We start from the raw sequence: 18017 nt of genomic DNA on the forward strand, positions 1-18017 counted from the left end.
TCATTGCTAAAAACCTTAGAAATTGAACCCATAGAATTTAAACTCTGAATCTGCTTCTGATTCTAGCGTAACATACTGTTTAGTGGAGTAGTTTGAGTACAACTTAATTTGGTCTGGCATAGTAATGTGAAAATTGCATTTCGCTACCTTTTTTTTTCGAAATTTTTAATACTACAATTCGAGACTTCTAATCAAGGTTACGAGAGTCATATTCATCCAATTATAGTCCTTCAAATTACAACAAACAAAAGGCAACAAAAAGAATCTTATTATTGGGGTGTTGGGGCGGTGGGCTTATCTAAGCAAGCTAAATATAGCTCAAATGTCAATAACCCTGTTTTCTTTTATATTTTTCTCTTAAGTGGGGATATCACAGCCACAATCACACAAAACAAAACAAAAAGAACAGAAGAGGAATGATATGAAGCTGTGATCGAGAGGCTGAGAAAAAAGTAGCCGTTTTATTAAGTGACCGTTGAGGAAAGTGACAGCTTTTTGAATAACATGGCCAATAACCCAACGGCAAGGATGAAGCATATACAATTTTGGGGGCCCATCTTTTGGGAGCTGTTATCCGGTTTGTACCTGTAGTTGAAAAAGGAATCAAGGATACAATAGTAACATCTTGTGGTGAGGAAATGGGCATGTTTGGTCATTTACAATATAGAATGCCCAAATACATATACAACACATTCAACTTGACCCCATTTTTTATTTTGACATTTTATTTCTATTGTTACGATCCTAAATGCTTCGATTGTGATGGCGCCTATTAAAGTACTAGGCAAGTCAACCCAACAAGTAACCACAGTGAATTCTTTTTATAAAATTATTTTTTCTAAACCGATTAAGTCTCAAATTCTCATATGAAATATCAAAATCAACGAGAATATGCAAAAATCAATACAAAATATATCAACACAGCCCAACAATCCGGTGTCACTAGTCATGAACCTCTAAATACAACCAAGACAATGTCTGAATAATACAAAATAAGTCCGAAACAACAAAATACTAAAATAGGAAGGAGGAAGGCAGGGCTGCAAACGCCGTGCAGCTACCTTGCGATCTCCGGTAAAGCTCTGAGAGTGCTGGAAGCTCTCACTCTAATGCTCGGGCACCTGGATCTGCACACAAGGTGCAGGGAGTAATGTGAGTACGCCAACTCAGTAAGTAACTAAAGTAAATAAGGTTTGAGTGCAGTGACGAGCAATTTAAAACCATATAAAAGTTTTCAACAGAAATATCAAGTCAAAACCAACAGTGCCATAGTCAGTTATCACGTAAAATTTCAGTTTCAATTAAAAATACTTTGAAATCATTTATTCAATATTTTTCAACAGAGACTTATTATAAAAGAAGAGTGAAAGCAGCAAAATGTCATAAACGGGCCACTCGGGCCAGGTATCACTCATAAGTATAGCCTCTCGGGCAAGCCTCTCAGTCACTCGTGACTCAGCTCTCGTCAAACAGTTCTCATACTCAGAACTCCGGCTCAACAATATCTCATAATAATAATAATCATAATAACCGTTGCGGCGTGCAGCCTGATCCATAGTTTATAGTCGACTACGCTCACAAGGGGTGTACAGACTCCGAAGGGGCTCCTACAGCCCAAGGGTCATATCATTGTGGCGCGCAACCCGATCCAATATATATATATATATATATATCGATGTGGCATGCAGCCTGATCCATGTAAGTATCGCTGCGACGTGCAGCCCGATCCATAATATATATATATATATATATATATAATCCTCACCATTAGGTCCTCAACCTCTCTCAGTCATTAACCTCACAGCCACTCAGGCATAACAGTGGAAATCAGGGAATCCAGTCCAAACAGTTCTCACATTTTAAGAAGTAGAGTGATAAAACTAGTTTTAAACAATAAACAGGTAAAACATGACTGGGGATATGCTTTCAAACCAAATAGAGTGAGGAAAGTAGTAAAAATACCCCCAAGGGTCTAAACAGGTCGGCACAAGGCCCCAAATATGGCGTACAACCCAAAATATAGTATCAATCTCTAAAATACGGGATATCATAAGATTTCAAATCAATACGCAGCTTAATAGCCGCTACAGGATTGACCAAGTCACAATCCCTACCGGTACCACGCCCACACGCTCATCACCTAGCATGTGCGCCACCTCATTTATCAAAACATTACGAAATACCAGGGTTTCATACCCTCAGGTTCAGATTTACAATGGTTACTTACCTCAAACCGGATAAAATACTACTCCGCGACGCCCCTTGCTTCTCGCCTCGGCCTCAACTCGCGTCAAATCTATCCAAAATCAAAATTACAACATCAATATATGCTAAGGGAACGAAGCCCGCGCGAAAATAATCAAATTATACTAAAAATCCCGAAATTGGTCCAACCCGACCCTCAGGCCCACATTTCAAAATTCGATAAAAGTCACATCAATGGAATCCTTATCCTCCCACGAGTTCATACATACCAAGAATACCAAAATCCGACCACAAATGGCCCCTCAAATTCCTAGATTAAGGTCTCCAATTTCCAAGCCCTAACTCCCCAATTTTAGGCTTCAAATCCCCAAATTTCATGTTTAAACAAGTAAGAATCAACATAGGATCGAGTTTTAAATTCAATAATATTACCTCAAGGAAGTTCTCTTGAATTCCCCCTTCAATCTCCCCATAAGAAGCTCCAAAACCGACTCAAAACTGGTGAACTATGGCCAAAAATTGTGAAGATGGCCTTTTAAACATTTTGCCCAGCGATTTAAATTCCTTAATCGCGATCGCGGATAATGCCTCGCGATCGCGAAGCACAAATCTGGTTGCCCTCATTTTAACCCTACGTGATCGCATAAAACACCACGCGATCGCGTACTACTGCCTTGGCTACCTTCTGCGATCGCGGCCTCGCTCACGCGATCACATAGAACAAACCTCATAACTCACACCAGCTCCTTCTCTCCTACGCGAACGCGACATTGACCATGTGTTCGCGAAGAACAAACTCTCAACCAAACGCGATTGCATACTGACCTTCGCGATCTCACTGAACAAATTCCACCTCTGCCCCACATAGCCTACGCGATCGCGAACCCTTCTACGCGATCGCAATGAGCAAATGTTTGCAACAGACCTGAAGGAAAATCTACAACTTTTCAAACATGAATTTGATCCGTTTAATCACCCGAAACTCACTCGAAGCCCTCGGGACCCCAACCAAACATGCCAACATATCTCATATCATCATTCAAACACGTTCCATCCTTTGGAACACTCAAAACAACATCAAAACATCAAATTAACCACGGATTCAAGCCTAAGAACTCCAAAAACTCCCGAATTCCGATTTCGATCAAAAAGTCTATCAAATCTCGTCCGAATGACCTAAAATATTTTACACACCTCACATACGACACAACAAACGTAGTCCAACTTCCAGAATTCCATTCCGGCCCTATATCAAAATCTACCCTATCAACCGAAATATGCTAAAATTTCAATTTCGCCAATTCAAGCCTAAATCTACTCCGGACCTCCAAAACACATTCCGATCACACTCATAAGTCCCAAATCACCTCCCGAGCTATTCAAACCATCGGAATTCACATCCGATCCCTTTTTCACATAAGTCAACATCCGATTGACTTTTCCAACCTAAGCTTACTCAAAAGAGACTAAGTGTTTCATTCCTTTCCAAAACCTCTCCGAACCCGAACCCGAACCAACCAACCTGATATCATATAATACATCTGAACAAGACAAAAAGAAGCAGAAATGGGGGAAACAGAGCGGTAACTCAAGAAACGACCGGCCAGGTCGTTACATCCTCCCCCTCTTAAACAAATCTTCGTCCTCGAACGAGTCAAGAAATATACCTGAAGCCTCGAATATGTGAGGATATCTGCTCTGTATCTCCTGCTCGGTCTCCCAGGAATCCTCCTCCATGGGCTGACCTCTCTACTGCACTTTCACTGAAGCTATATCCTTTGATCTCAACTTTCGAACCTGACGCTCCAAAATAGCCACTGGCTCCACATCATAAGTCAAATTATCATCTAACTAAACCCGTGCTGAAATCCAAAACATGAGACGGGTTGCCAATATACTTCCAGAGCATAGCAACATGAAATACCGAATGACACTCGATAAAATGGGTGGCAAAGCAAGCTCGTAAGCCACCTCCCCAATCCTCTGAAGCACCTCAAAAGGCCTAATAAACCGAGGACTCAATTTACCCTTCTTACCCAACTCTCATAACACCCTTCATGGGTGAAACCTTAAGTAGAACCTTCTCCCCAACCATGTAAGACACATCACAGACCTTCTTGTCAGCATAACTCTTTTGCCTCGACTGCGCTGTACGAAGCCTCTTCTGAATCACCTTCACCTTGTCTAAAGCATCCTGCACCAAGTCTGACTGGAGATCTACACCGTCTCCCATATAAAGCCTCATATGGAGCCATCTGAATACTCGACTGATAACTGTTGTTATAAGCAAACTCCGCAAGTGGTAAAAATGATCCCATGATCCTCCAAAAGCCTAGCCTCACCCGGCTCAAACCAACCAACTGGAGATCTACATCGTCTCCCATATAAAGCCTCATATGGAGCCATCTAAATACTCGACTGGTAGCTGTTGTTATAAGCATACTCCATAAGCGGTAGGAACTGATCCCATGACCCTCCAAAATCAATAACATAAGCACACAACATGTCCTCCAATATCTGAATAGTACGCTCGGACTGCCCGTCCGTCTGAGGGTGAAAAGTTGTGCTCAACTCAACCTGAGTACCCAACTCTCTCGACACGACCCTCCAAAACTACGAAGTAAACTGAGTACATCTATCTGAAATGATGGAAATTGGGACACCATGCAACCGAACAACCTCTCGGATATAGATCTTTGCCAACCACTCCGAAAAATAGGTAGTACATACAGGAATGAAGTGTGCGGACTTGCTCAGCCGATCCACAATCACCCAAATAACATCGAACTTATTCAAAGTATGTGGGATCCAAACTACAAAGTCCATGGTGATCCGCTCACACTTCCACTCTGGAATATCCATTTGCTGAAGCAAGCCTCCCGGTCTCTGATGCTCATAGTTCACCTGCTGACAATTGAGACACCGAGCTACAAATACCACAATGTCTTTCTTTATTCTCCTCCACCAATAATGCTATCTCAGATCCTGATACATCTTCGCGGCACCCGGATGGATGGAATACCGCGAGCTATGAGCCTCCTCCAGAATCAACTCCCGAAGACCATCCACATTGGGCACACATATCCGGCCCTACATCCTCAACACCCCATCATCACCAATAGTCACATCTCTAGCATCGTCGTGCTGAACTCTGTCCTTAAGGACAAGCAAATGAGGATCATCATAGTGGCGCTCTCTGATGTGATCAAATAAGGGAGACTGAGAAATCATACAAACCAATACCCGACTGGGCTCTGAAATATCTAACCTCACGAACCGATTGGCCAAGTCCTGGACATCAACTGCAAGAGGTCTCTCCCCAAAAGGGATATACGCCAAACTCCCCATACTCACAGCCTTCCTACTCAAGTCATCGGCCACCACATTGGCCATCCCCGGATGGTACAAGATAGTAATATCATAATCCTTTAGTAGCTTCAACCATATCCGTTGTCGCAAATTGAGATCCTTCTGTTTGAACAAGTGTTGGAGGCTACGATGATCAGTAAATACCTCACAAGACACACCAATAATGCCTCCAAATCTTCAACTTATGAACAATGGTAGCCAACTCCAAATCATGAACAAGGTAGTTCTTCTCATGGGGCTTCAACTGACGAGAAGCATAAGCAATAACTCTACCCTCATGCATCAATACACACCTAATACTAACTCTCGAAGCATCACAATACACTGTATATGAACATGAAGTTGCTAGCAAAACTAACATTGAAGTTGTGGTCAAGGCAGTCTTGAGCTCCTGAAAGATCGCCTCACACTCATCCGACCACCTGAATGGAGCACCCTTTTGAGTCAACTTGGTCAAGGGTGATGCGATAGATGAAAATTCCTAAACAAACCGACGGTAATAACCTGCCAATCTAAGAAAGCTACGAATCTCTGTGGCTGAGGACGGTCTGGGCCAACTCTGAACCGCCTCTATCTTCTTTGGATCAACTTGAATACCCTCATTGGACACCACGCGCCCCAAGAAAGCCACTGAACTTAGCCAAAACTCACATTTGGAGAACTTTGCATAATGATTCTCCTCCCTCAATCTCTGCAACACGACACTCAAATGCTCTGTGTGCTCCTCTTGACTACGCGAATACACCAGAATATCATCAATGAAAACTATGACAAAAGAGTTGAGATAAGGCCGAAACACGCTATTCAACAGATACATGAACACTGTTGGGGCATTGGTCAGCCCAAAAGACATCACAAGGAACTCATAATGACCATAACGGGTCCTGAAAGCTATTTTAAGAATATTCAAGTCCCTGATCTTCAACTGGTGATACTCTGAACGAAGATCAATCTTGTAGAACACTCTCGCTCCCTAAAACTGGTCGAATAAGTCATCAATGCAAGGCAACGGATACTTATTCTTGATTGTAACTTTGTTAACATTCTCATCGTGCCATCTTTATTCTTCACAAATAGAACAGGAGCACCCCACGACGACACACTAGGCCGAATAAATCCCTTATCAAGGAGTTTTTGAAGTTGCTCTTTCAATTCTTTCAACTCCGTCGGTGCCATACGATACGATGGAATGGAAATGGGTTGAGTGCCCGACACCAAATCAACACCAATATCAATATCCCTATCCAACGGTACGCCCGACAAGTCTGCAGGAAACACATCGAGAAAATCCCTCACAACAGGAATTGAATCAATACTAGGAGTCTCTGCAATGACATGCCTCACAAAGGCTAAGTATGAAAGACAACCTTTCCCAACTATCCGTTGGGCCTTCAAAAATGAAATCACCCTAATGGGGAAAAAATCAGTCGAACCTCGCCACTCAATCAGTGGCACACCAAGCATAGCCAACGTCACTATCTTAGCATGACAGTCCAATATAGCATGATACGGAGATAGCCAATCCATACCCAATATCACATCAAAGTCCACCATACAAAGCAACAATAGGATTACTTGGGTCTCTAGACCCCCAATAATCACCACACACGACCGGTATACATGGTCCACAACTATAGTATCGCCCACCGGAGTAGATACACAAACAAATGAAACAAGAGACTCACGGGGCATATCCAAATAACGAGCAAAGTATGATGACACATATGAAAAAGTGAAACTAGGATCAAATAATACAGAGACATCTCTGTGACAAACTGAGACAATACCTGTAATCACAGCATCTGAAGCAATAGCATCTGGTCTGGTTGGGAGTGCATAGAAACGGGCTTGACCACCACCTGATCGGCCTCCCCATCTGGGGCGACCTAAGCTGACTGTGAGCACCTAATTTTTGCCCTACATGAAAATAACTCCTAAAAATATACCAAAAATAATTTTTATTGATTTTTAGGAGTTATTCTTTATTTAGTTATATTTCATGCATTTTTAATATTTTAAAATCATGAAAAAAACATAAAAAATTGTCACGTTTTAATTTCATGTGATATTAGGTTCAATTCACATGTAGGAATTAATTTTATTAAGTAAAAAAACCCCACGAAAATGGTCATTTTTACATATTTAGATTTTAGCCTTTAAAGTTAGTATTTTTCTATAGTTTTAAGTTAATTAGTTGTTTTAATGTTAAAAATAGATAAAGAATTTTATTTTCTACAAAAATAGATTGATTTAGGATTTTAATTAATTAAAGAAAAGAAAAGGGAAAAACAAAGAAAAGGAAAATAGGAAGAATACATTTTTTGGTCTTGTTTCTTTTAAAATTGGCCCAATTAATTAAGACCCAAATTCCCCCAAAACAGCCCCAAACCCGCCTGACCCAACCCAAACCGACCCAAAACCCATCCCCTTTAATCAAAACCTAGCTCCTAGACCTAAAGAATGAGATCCCTTACCCGAAGAACTCAGCGCATCTTTCCCCTTTTCCCTTTTACTTCTCATTCCCTCTTCATATCCCTTAAAAACCAGAGAAAACGGCAATACCAGGGTTCCCCTTTTCTTCTTCTCCATTCCTCATCTTCAACAGACATACATGCCCTCATGATCTGATTTTTGCGCATAATTTTAGAGAACAGCTAAAATCGGCGAAATCGAAAAAAAAGGATTTGAAAGCTATGGTTAAACTTCTACTCACTTGTTCTATTTTTCTGAAAATTCAAGTGCAAACAAGTTTGGGAAAGAGCTTATGAAGCTAGGAGTAGGGGCTGATCTCGTCGATGATTTCACTGCTGTCCATGTAGCTGATTTCCAACATAGCATCGGTTCTTTCAGCCTTTGTCCTGGCATTTATTTTCGATTTTTATTTGTGTTTCAGGTATGAATCTCGATTTGAAGATGCTGTAATTGTTGTTAGCTGCTTCGTTACGATGAAATTTGCAACAACAGTTCCCTTGTTTCTCTTAAATTCATTAATGTTTTGTGCGAGCTTGAACTATTGTTTTGCTGAAATTTGTCGTGAACGTTCCCTTGTTTTATGATGTTCTGCTCCATTTCTAGTACGGCTAACTCTTGCAATTTCCAATTTGCTTTCTGAAATCCCCATTTTAATGATCTTCTTCTTATGTTGACGCCTTTAAGTCGATTTTGGAATTGATGTTTATAGATAATCCTATGTTAGTTAATCATTCTGGTGCTTTATCATTTTCTCCCATTAGTTAGCATAGTCGTTGCTTAGTCAGTAGTGAAGCAGTTGATATAAAGGTTCTTGACACAGGATAATTCTTTGAACTCTACTCCGAAATATGTGATCTTTTAACAGCTGAATAAAAAGACAATTCTGTGATAGTTTTGCCCTTAACTGTTTCCATGGATGCAATTACGTGCTTGGACTTGATGAAAAGACATTTTTGTTAAAAAAAAAACATCTGAGTCATATTTTCATATTATTGTTTTGTTGGCCTTGGATTGCTGCAATCTACATCTTCCAATTTTGATGTTTATTGAATCTCAAGGGGTGTAACTCAAATTTTCGAACTGACCCTTCATCGGAAGATCTCTCATTTGTCATAGCATGTAGGCGCATGTATGGGTGATTTACTAATGTTTAGATGAGTTCTGCAGTTTCACATTTATGCCATTCACTTATTAGGATATGACTTGCTAGTAAGTGAGTCTCAACTGTGAGGGAGGAGGCAAGAAGTATGCTTTGGTGGATCAGGGTTTTCAATTCCTATTCATGTGCAATTACCTCACACTTGGATAATGCTATTAGTGTATTTCAAACTTCTTATTTGATTTTTCATACTTAGTGGGTTACCTTCAATTATTTTATTTTTCTTGTTCGTTTTAAATCTATTTAGCAACTGGACCTCATATTTGTGTTAGTAAGGGATATTTTTGGTATATAAGTACTAACTTGAAAGTTGGGTTTTAATGGTATTTCAATTGCTGGAAATTTGCATCTTTTGTTGTTCTTTTTCAATCATTTTATTGCTTGAATTCCTTTTGGTTAATATTGAAGATTTTGACAGAAATTTGAATATTGGATGCATTCAAAATGAATGTCTTTCCTTCGTTGTCTCACTTGATTATTCAACAAAGTTGAAGGAACGAGAATTCTGGGCTTTATGTTCCAAGTGTAGTTGCTGATTAGCTTATGGAAACATTGGTTGTCTCTGCTTGGTAATCACAGTGACTATATTATCATAGCAATAATAGTCTGCATTATCAATAAATCAAATATCGTAGCTTGCTTTAGACGCGATTGATAAACCATCGTGATTATGGGTACGATTTTTGTGACATAGTTACTATTCTTAATTTTCCAAATTCGGGTGTGCATTTCATGTGACCCGATCATAACAACTTCGAATATTAATAAATACACATGTCGTGAATCGCGGGTGCATTTCATGCAGCGTGGTTCGTGGTGTGTTCCAAAACAAACAAGTATACGACAATTGTAACTTGTTCAAGAAATAATTCCATAAATCCTAAAAGCGGTTAAAATAATTAAAAGGCGATTATAAAGCAAAAATGCACAATAGGTTTAAAACATGTAGTATATAAGATAATAGGCCAATATTAATAGTTTAAGCAACCGTGCTAGAACCACGGAACCCGGGAATGCCTAACACCTTCTCCCAGATTAACATAATTCCTTACTTAGAATTTCTGGTTCGCAGGCTTTTAAAATAAAGTCGAAATTTCCTCGATTTTGGGTTTTAAAATAAACCGGTGACTTGAGACACCAAATAAACTATTCCAAGTGGCGACTCTGAAATAAATAAAATAAAATAAAATAATCCCATTTCGAATAATATCACTTTAATTGGAAAAACTCCCTTATATACCCCCTCGGGGTGGTAAAAAGGAGGTGTGACAGCTTTGGCAACTCTACTGGGGATCATAACCCAGAACTTGAGGTTCAGGGTTCAAGAATTCGAGCTTAGAATAGATGTTATACTTGGCTTTATTTATTATCTGATTTTTACATGTTTGAGCCTAATGTGCTAGTTGTCGCTTTTTACCGCTTTGATATTATTGAACTGTATATAAATTGTTATGAAACCCTATTCTCTCTGAGTCTTCTGAATCATCTGGGAAGTGTGTATTTCGTGTGACTTCTCTTCTATTAGAGTCATATCCTAATTTTAGAACGAGGTTCAGACAAGTTGCAAAGCCGGTGAAGCTTCTGTATTCCCGGTACGCTGCTCCCCTCCGGCTCGAGCTATCCGCTCGAGTAGGCCAGGTCTAGAACAATATACCTAGGTTTTTAAACCTAGTATAACACAGCCTCATGCCGGATCCCTAGTAGGAACGTTTGTTTGCGTCACGTTTATTTGACTTTGGGGACTCAACACAGAGGTTTGGTCCGTCTAGGACAGGTGTATCCGAAATAAAAAGACCATCCTGATGCATTTTACTTGCTACTTGTACATTTATTTTCTTCGGATTGCATGTTGACCGGCTTCTAGAATAAGGAAGAAAAGTTGGAAAAACAAATATCAAATTGAGGTATGAGAGAGATAACTACTCGTCTTTGAAAATTTGGTGTCCAAAATGTACCAAAACTCTACCAAAAAAAAGAGAGAAAAGAAAAGGAGAAAAAAAGGAAGATTGTTTCAAAACAATATTTCATGTTTTTCTGTTGCGTCAAAATTGACCGAACTACGCGGGTCTGACTCTCACCGGATATGAGATACGTAGGCAAATCTCATCGATTCTGGCCCCAATTTTAAAAAAAAAATCCAAAAATATTTTCCTTTAGTTCCTTGTTTAGAAATATTTCCTTAGAAAATGCAAAAAAAAAAAGAAGAAGTTTTCTTTAAACTCAAAAAAAAAGAGTAGTTTCTTTCTTTCTGAAGTCTTTCATACGGAAAAAATGAAATAATGAAAAATCAAGGTCCAAAATACGGGCTTTCTTCATTTTGAATTTTTTTTCCCAAAAAAAAAAATCAGAAACAAAAATCCAAAAATATTCTTTTATTCTTTCAAAGTCTTTCTTTTGTAAATGTCCATAAAAATTGAGAAATATAAGTCCAAAAATATTTTCGCTTTTTTTTAAAGTACTTTCATAAATATAAAAAAAAGAAAAAAAAAACTCAGAAATCCAAATTATTTTTTTTAAAAAGTCCCTCTTTCGAAAATTAAGAGGCAACATTCAAAATCCAACAATATTTTCTTTCTTCTTTAGAAAAAGAGAAAACAAATGAAAATTCAAACAAAAATATTTTCCTTTTACTTTTGAAATTCACAAAGTTCCAATCAAAAGAAAAGGATTTTTAAGAAGGCTTTCTGTCAAAAATAAAATCAAAATAAAAAAAAATAATATATATTTCCTTTCTTCTTTTAAAGCATTTCTTTTGAAAATCCCAAAAAAAAAACTAAGATTTGAAAAACAATGTTTTTCTTTTGCCTCAAAGCTTTCATGGTCTGATTGTTATAAAAAAAAAAGAGTTAGTTTATTTACTCCATTCCCAATCTTCCTGAACTACGCAAGATCTGATTCGTGCGGCGCCATGATATGTAGGCAATCCCCATCAGATTCAATCATAACCATAAAATAAACTGAGTGAAAAAGTAAACTGAAAAAAAAAGAGAAGAAGAAAATTGAGTGAAAAAAAGAGAAAAAGAAAAAGAGTGAAAAAAAGAGGAGCGATAAGAAATAAAAAAGTGACAAACAAAAGAGAAAAAGAGAGTGCCAAAAATAAAAGAGCGGCAAAAACGAGATGGAAAAATCAAGAGTGATTAAAGAGAGGCAGAAACAAAAGAAAAGACTGAAAGGGTTAGTTAAGGCCGGGATGAAACATGCAACTGTTCAAACACATGGTAGAAACGTTTAACTGTTTAGGTGCATTACATCCAAACGTGTAATTTTCTATCTGTTAAGCGTCTCATAACTAACAAGATTGTTGGGTGTGCAAAATAGCCAGGTTTTGTTGGTTGGTTTTGTTGGTAGTCTAGCCTCCCCTCCTTCACAAGATCCAAAGGCACATATGGCCTCCGCGAGCAATCTACCAATTATCGGTCCTGAGGATAGCTTGACATTGACTATTCTGCAGCTAGAATCAGCAGCTGCTGAAGAGAATAGGATGTTGCGTCTCCGCATATTGAAAATGTGGGACGCCTGGTCTAATGGTAGGGAACCGCCAAGTGCAATCCCTGGGTTTCTTGAGTTGATCCCCATGTCAGGTGAGGTTACCAACGCCCCTGTGCCCAACCCGCTCATCCCATGCGGGCACCCTCCAATGTCGTTCAATGATCCTGGCATGCCTTCTGTGGTTCTCCCATGGCGCCAGTTTCCTGGGCACCTCCAATATTGTTCTCTACAGCACCAGTCTACACCAGAACACAACCAACTTTACCACGGCCGTATGTTGAGCCTCCAATATTCATCTTTCAGGGTCCACAGCTTCAATCAGAAATAACATATGTGACCCCGTACTCTTTCACTCAACCTCCGCAATATGATCTCTCGGTGGAGCAAGAAAAAGTGGTTAGAAATCCCGAGCAAGAGGAAATGGCTCGAAAGATAAAGAGCCTGGAACAAAGCCTAAAAAACATGCAAGGTCTGAGTGGCCAAAATAGTGTCTCATACTCTGACCTCTGTATGTTTCCCCATGTCCACTTGCCAGCTGACTTCAAGATGCCAAAATTTGAAAATACAACGGGCACAGAGACCCGGTTGCTCATCTGAAGCGATACTGTAACCAATTGAGGGGTGCTGGTGGAAAAGAGGAGCTGCTAATGGCCTATTTTGGGGAAAGCCTCACCGGAATCGCTTCTGAGTGGTATACGGATCAAGAAATTACCCATTGGCACGTGTGGGACGATATGGCCTAAGATTTTGTCCACCAGTTCCAGTATAACGTGGACATCGCTCCCGACAGAAACTCTTTGTCCAATTTGAAAAAGAAAACCGCGGAAAGCTTCCGCGAATATGCTGTCAAATGGCGTGAGCAAGCTGCCAGGGTAAAGCCTCCAATGGACGAAATTGAAATGGTCATGGTCTTTCTACATGCCTAAGAGGCGGACTACTTCCAAAAAATGATGTCCGCTATGGGTAAACCGTTCGCTGAGGATATCAAAATTGGAGAAATGGTTAAAAACGGTTTAAAAACAGGTCGAATCTTGAGTCATGCTGCTTTTAAGGCCACATCACAGGCTGCTCAGAATGGTTCGGAGGGTTTGATGAACATAAATAGGAGTAAAGAGGGAGCCATGATGGCTTCAAGCTTGAGGGGGGCCCGCAGGTCATTCAGTCAATCATATATGCTTCATGAGGTCCCTCAACACTATTGTCCCCTTCAAAATGCTTCTAATACCGTGGCACCACCTCCCTATGCGGTGATGAACGCGCACCCTTACACGCGGCCACAATATTATCCACAAAACCGAACTCCACCTCTCATAAATGCCCATCACTACCAATCTCCATATAATCCCCAACCAAATGTTCCCCAATCCTCGCCAAAGAGAGCCTTTCAAAAAGATTCAGTTCACGTCTATTGGTGAATCGTATTCAAGCTTGTTCCAAAAGTCAGGCTAGGCCCGCTACAGCCAGTGGCCCCGAACCGGCCAAACCCCGAGTCCCCCTCGCACCAAGCTAATGCTAGATGTGAATACTACTCTGGAGCAGTGGGAAATGATACTGAAGATATTTGGACTCTCAAAAAGAGCAGTAGAGTACCTCGTTAAGGTCAAGTCAATAGTTCTCAGGGAAGAAGAAGCTCCTAATGTGACAAACAATTTGGTGCCTGCTCACAACACTAAGCTAATCATTGGAATGATCTGTGATGATGGTGAATTTGATCCGGCACTGAAATCCATAGTAGCCATTGCCAAAACAGAAGAAAATCCAAAAAACGGTCGCCAAGCCTGAAAGTTCCCTATCAGACGGGAGTCACGGTAGCCAGTCTTGCTATCCTTTCTACGTCCGGATTATCTCAGGGTGTGATCTGGATGTTTTACTTTATTGTCTTACTTTCCGATATAAATCCTTCTATCTACAAAAATCAAAAAATAATAATAAAAAAAAATAAACAAAAATAAAATGAAATCAATATTTTATTGTCCAGGAATGTCTCTTTTCTTAATCTTGTCATTTTTTTCTTATTCTCTTTTTAGTTCTGTTAAATGTAAATTTCAATAACATGACATGCTTGCGGACTTCATGCCCAAATCCTGAAAGCTGTCAGACCCCGAAATAATGAATCAAGAATTAGATCGCAATGAAGATACGTTTAAGGAAATAAAACAAAGAGTTAGAACAGCTAAAGGAAAATTAGCTTCAGATTGGAAAGGTCCATACATTGCAACAAAAATACTGCCAAAAGAGTGTGTTCTGCTTGAGACACATCGAAGGAAATATCCCTCAAACAATTGTCAATGCAAATGTAGTCAAAAGGTACTATGTTGAATCCTCTATATAATATTAATGTTCTCCGATTGGGATGAAGAAAGCCAGAAGGCTTTCTTTCTCACTATCCAAATATTCAACCCTTTGCAAACCCTTTGAGTCGGTCACACCAAAACAAAAATCCAAATTCCCCAAAAGTGAAACTGGGGCAGAAGTTACAATGGTTCGGCGATGGTTTCGCCTGAAAGGTTCCAAAGTTGTAATTTAATCCAAATTCTTTTTACCCCAAATCTTGTTCAAGTCCTTCCGATCAATCGGTAAAAGATGTTCAAAATTGGAGGATACAGTTGCTTAGATCTGATAAAACAAAATGAGAGAAATAAAATGAGAGAGTCTTATTGGTGAAAACCCACACGGACATCGCGAGGCGATGGTAAGTAGAGAAAGGAAATGAGAGAGTCTTATTGGTGAAAACCCACACGGGCACCGCGAGGCGACAGTAAGCAGAGAAATTGAAATGAGAGAGTCTTGTTATTGAAAACTCGCAAGAGCACTACAAGGCAATGGTGAGAAGAGAAATAAGAGAGGCCGGCTCGTGAAAACCCGCAAAGGGCACCACTGATCGAAAAGAAGATCTTCAGTCACTGACACTGACGCAGTCCTAAGCAAGGTTTCTCGATTTCGAGGCAAAAGTTGTGATGAATTTATGAGATTTGGACGGTTTGAACAGATCAGGCATCTAGTCCAAAAGGCATGTCATGTTCATCGAAGTCCGCATGTACTCCAGATAAGCCCTTCTTTCCTTTACCTGAAAGGGATACCTCTTGTCTAAATTCATTTATCAATTCCTTTGTTTGTTTTTAATTTAAATCCCTTTTGGTCTAACTCTATTCAGAAACTAAGACAAAGAAGGGATGATAAGACTGATTTACAGGGGTCTCATTTCATACAAGCCAATATACAAAAAGGCACCCAGCCTCGTCAGGGGGCATTAAGTCGACCTCGATAGCCATGGGGACCGATGCTTCGAAATCAGAACTCTCGGAAGGAGAAAATCAAAATGAAGTGCCTACAAAGGCAAAATGAAGTTGAAAGGTTGAGTCACACGTGACTAACTGTCTCGGCAAAGGTTTTAAAAGCCAAGGTACCCAAATGCTCTGAAATGGAAGTTGGAAGAAAGAAGCCAGAAATGAAAGGCCTATGAAGGTGAAATAAAGTTGAAAAGGGTTAATTCCCCCGTGACTAGCCATTGCGACAATGATTGAGGAGCCAAAAGTTCCCCAATGCTCCGAAGTTAAAAAAAAAGAAAAAAGAAAAAAAAAAGGAAAAGAAACGAAAAGAAAAGGAAGTTAGAAAGGAAAGGCCTACGAAGGCAAAATAAAGTCGAAAAGGTTGGGTTCCACCGACCAACCGTCATGGCAAAGTCTAGAAAAAACCAGAAGTTCTCCAGGGCCTGAAATGAAATCGGTCCTTAGGGAACAAACAGTTGCAGCTGAGATTTTCATTCAAGAAGTCGGGCCGAGATCGAGTGATTGAAACAATCAAGGCCACAAAACCAACCACCATTTCAAACTAACAATTGTTCTTTGTTTGAAAACATGAAACATGTGCAATCCAAAGCAACCTTGCAAAAAGCAGATGCAACCAAACAGAAAACTGCGCAGGGGCTAGAAACAACTTTGCGGCAAAAATTAATCCAAAAGGGAAGTCTCCTCTAAATTCTTTCCTGCATTTTAATCATTTTCTTAAATAAAACAAAAAAAATGAAATGAATAAGAAGAAAAATTCAAAATCATGGTAGCATAGGGTATCCAATCTTTAGCTACATCCTTTCCAACATAAGGTCCCATTCCCTAGTCGATGCCAGCATAACCTGGTAATCTTTTCTCACATAGGGTCCCATTCCCTAGTCATTGTCAGCATAACCTGGTAGTCTTCTTCAATATAGGGTTCCACTCCCTAGTTGATCCCCGACATAACCCGAGGACCTTTTTCTTTTGCGGCATAACCCTACCACTTTCCCAGCATAACCCGTAGACCTCCCTAGTATAACCCGAGGACCTTTTTCTTTTCCGGCATAACCCGATGACTATCCCGGCATAACATGTGGACCTTCCTGGCATAACCCGTGGACCTTTTCCGGCATAACCCGATGACTTTCCCAGCATAACCCGTGGACCTCCCTGGCATAACCCGAGGACCTTTTTTTTCCGGCATAACCCGATGACTTTCACGTCATAACCCGTGGACCTCCCCGGCATAACCTGAGGACCTTTTTATTCCCGGCATGACCCGATGACTTTCTCGGTATAACCCATGGACCTCCCCGGCATAACCCGAGGACCTTTTTCTTTTCTGGTATAACCCGATGACTTTCCCGGCATAACCCTTGGACCTCCCCAGCATAACCCGAGGACCTTTTTCTTTTCCGGCATAACCCGATGACCTTCCCCGACATAACCCGAAGACCTTTTTTTCTTTCTTTTCTGGCATAACCCGATGACTTTCCCGGCATAATCCGAGGACCTTTCCGGCATAACCCGGTCATTTTTCCAGCATAACCTGGTAATCTTCCCAACTTAGGGCTTCCGATCCCCATTTGATTGCATTTTTGATATAGGGTCTCCACTCCCTAATCTCTTTTTCTCAGGGATACACAATCCCGGTTTTAATTGCTTTCAATAAAGAAATAGTTTAGATTTTTGTTACAATAACTCACGAAATTTTGCTAGTGAAAACTAGGGCAGAAAATTTTGTTCATTTGTTCGCTTTGGTTCCTGAACAGGTTTTTACCGTGAGGCACAAGGTTTGAGATGACCAAAAGAAGAAGTCTCAACCCAAATAAAAGAAAAAAAGAACAAGAAAAGAAGTTGAACTCTAATTATAGAAACGGAGAAAAGATGCGGACTGCTCAAGATATTATTGAAGTCACAAGCTTTGCATGTCCTGCCTTGACTCAAAAAGCTGAAGAAGAATGAACCAGCGGTTGCAGCTAACGAGCATCAAGATTCAGATCAGAGTCTGCAGGAAGAACTAGCCAAGACTCAAGATCAAGCTTCAGAAG

General features: G+C 40.1%; 1 long non-coding RNA gene across 1 annotated transcript; it reads left to right on the plus strand.

Moving 5' to 3' along the window:
- Positions 1-8007: 8007 nt before the first annotated feature.
- LOC107821309 (uncharacterized) lies at positions 8008-9526 on the plus strand. The gene is made up of 2 exons (XR_001656102.2): positions 8008-8467; positions 9242-9526. It is a non-coding gene; the product is annotated as an uncharacterized LOC107821309 (long non-coding RNA).
- The last annotated feature ends 8491 nt before the right edge of the window (positions 9527-18017 follow it).

The sequence above is a fragment of the Nicotiana tabacum genome, chromosome 20 (genome assembly GCF_000715075.1).
Source record: "Nicotiana tabacum cultivar K326 chromosome 20, ASM71507v2, whole genome shotgun sequence".
Classification (NCBI taxonomy): domain Eukaryota; kingdom Viridiplantae; phylum Streptophyta; class Magnoliopsida; order Solanales; family Solanaceae; genus Nicotiana; species Nicotiana tabacum.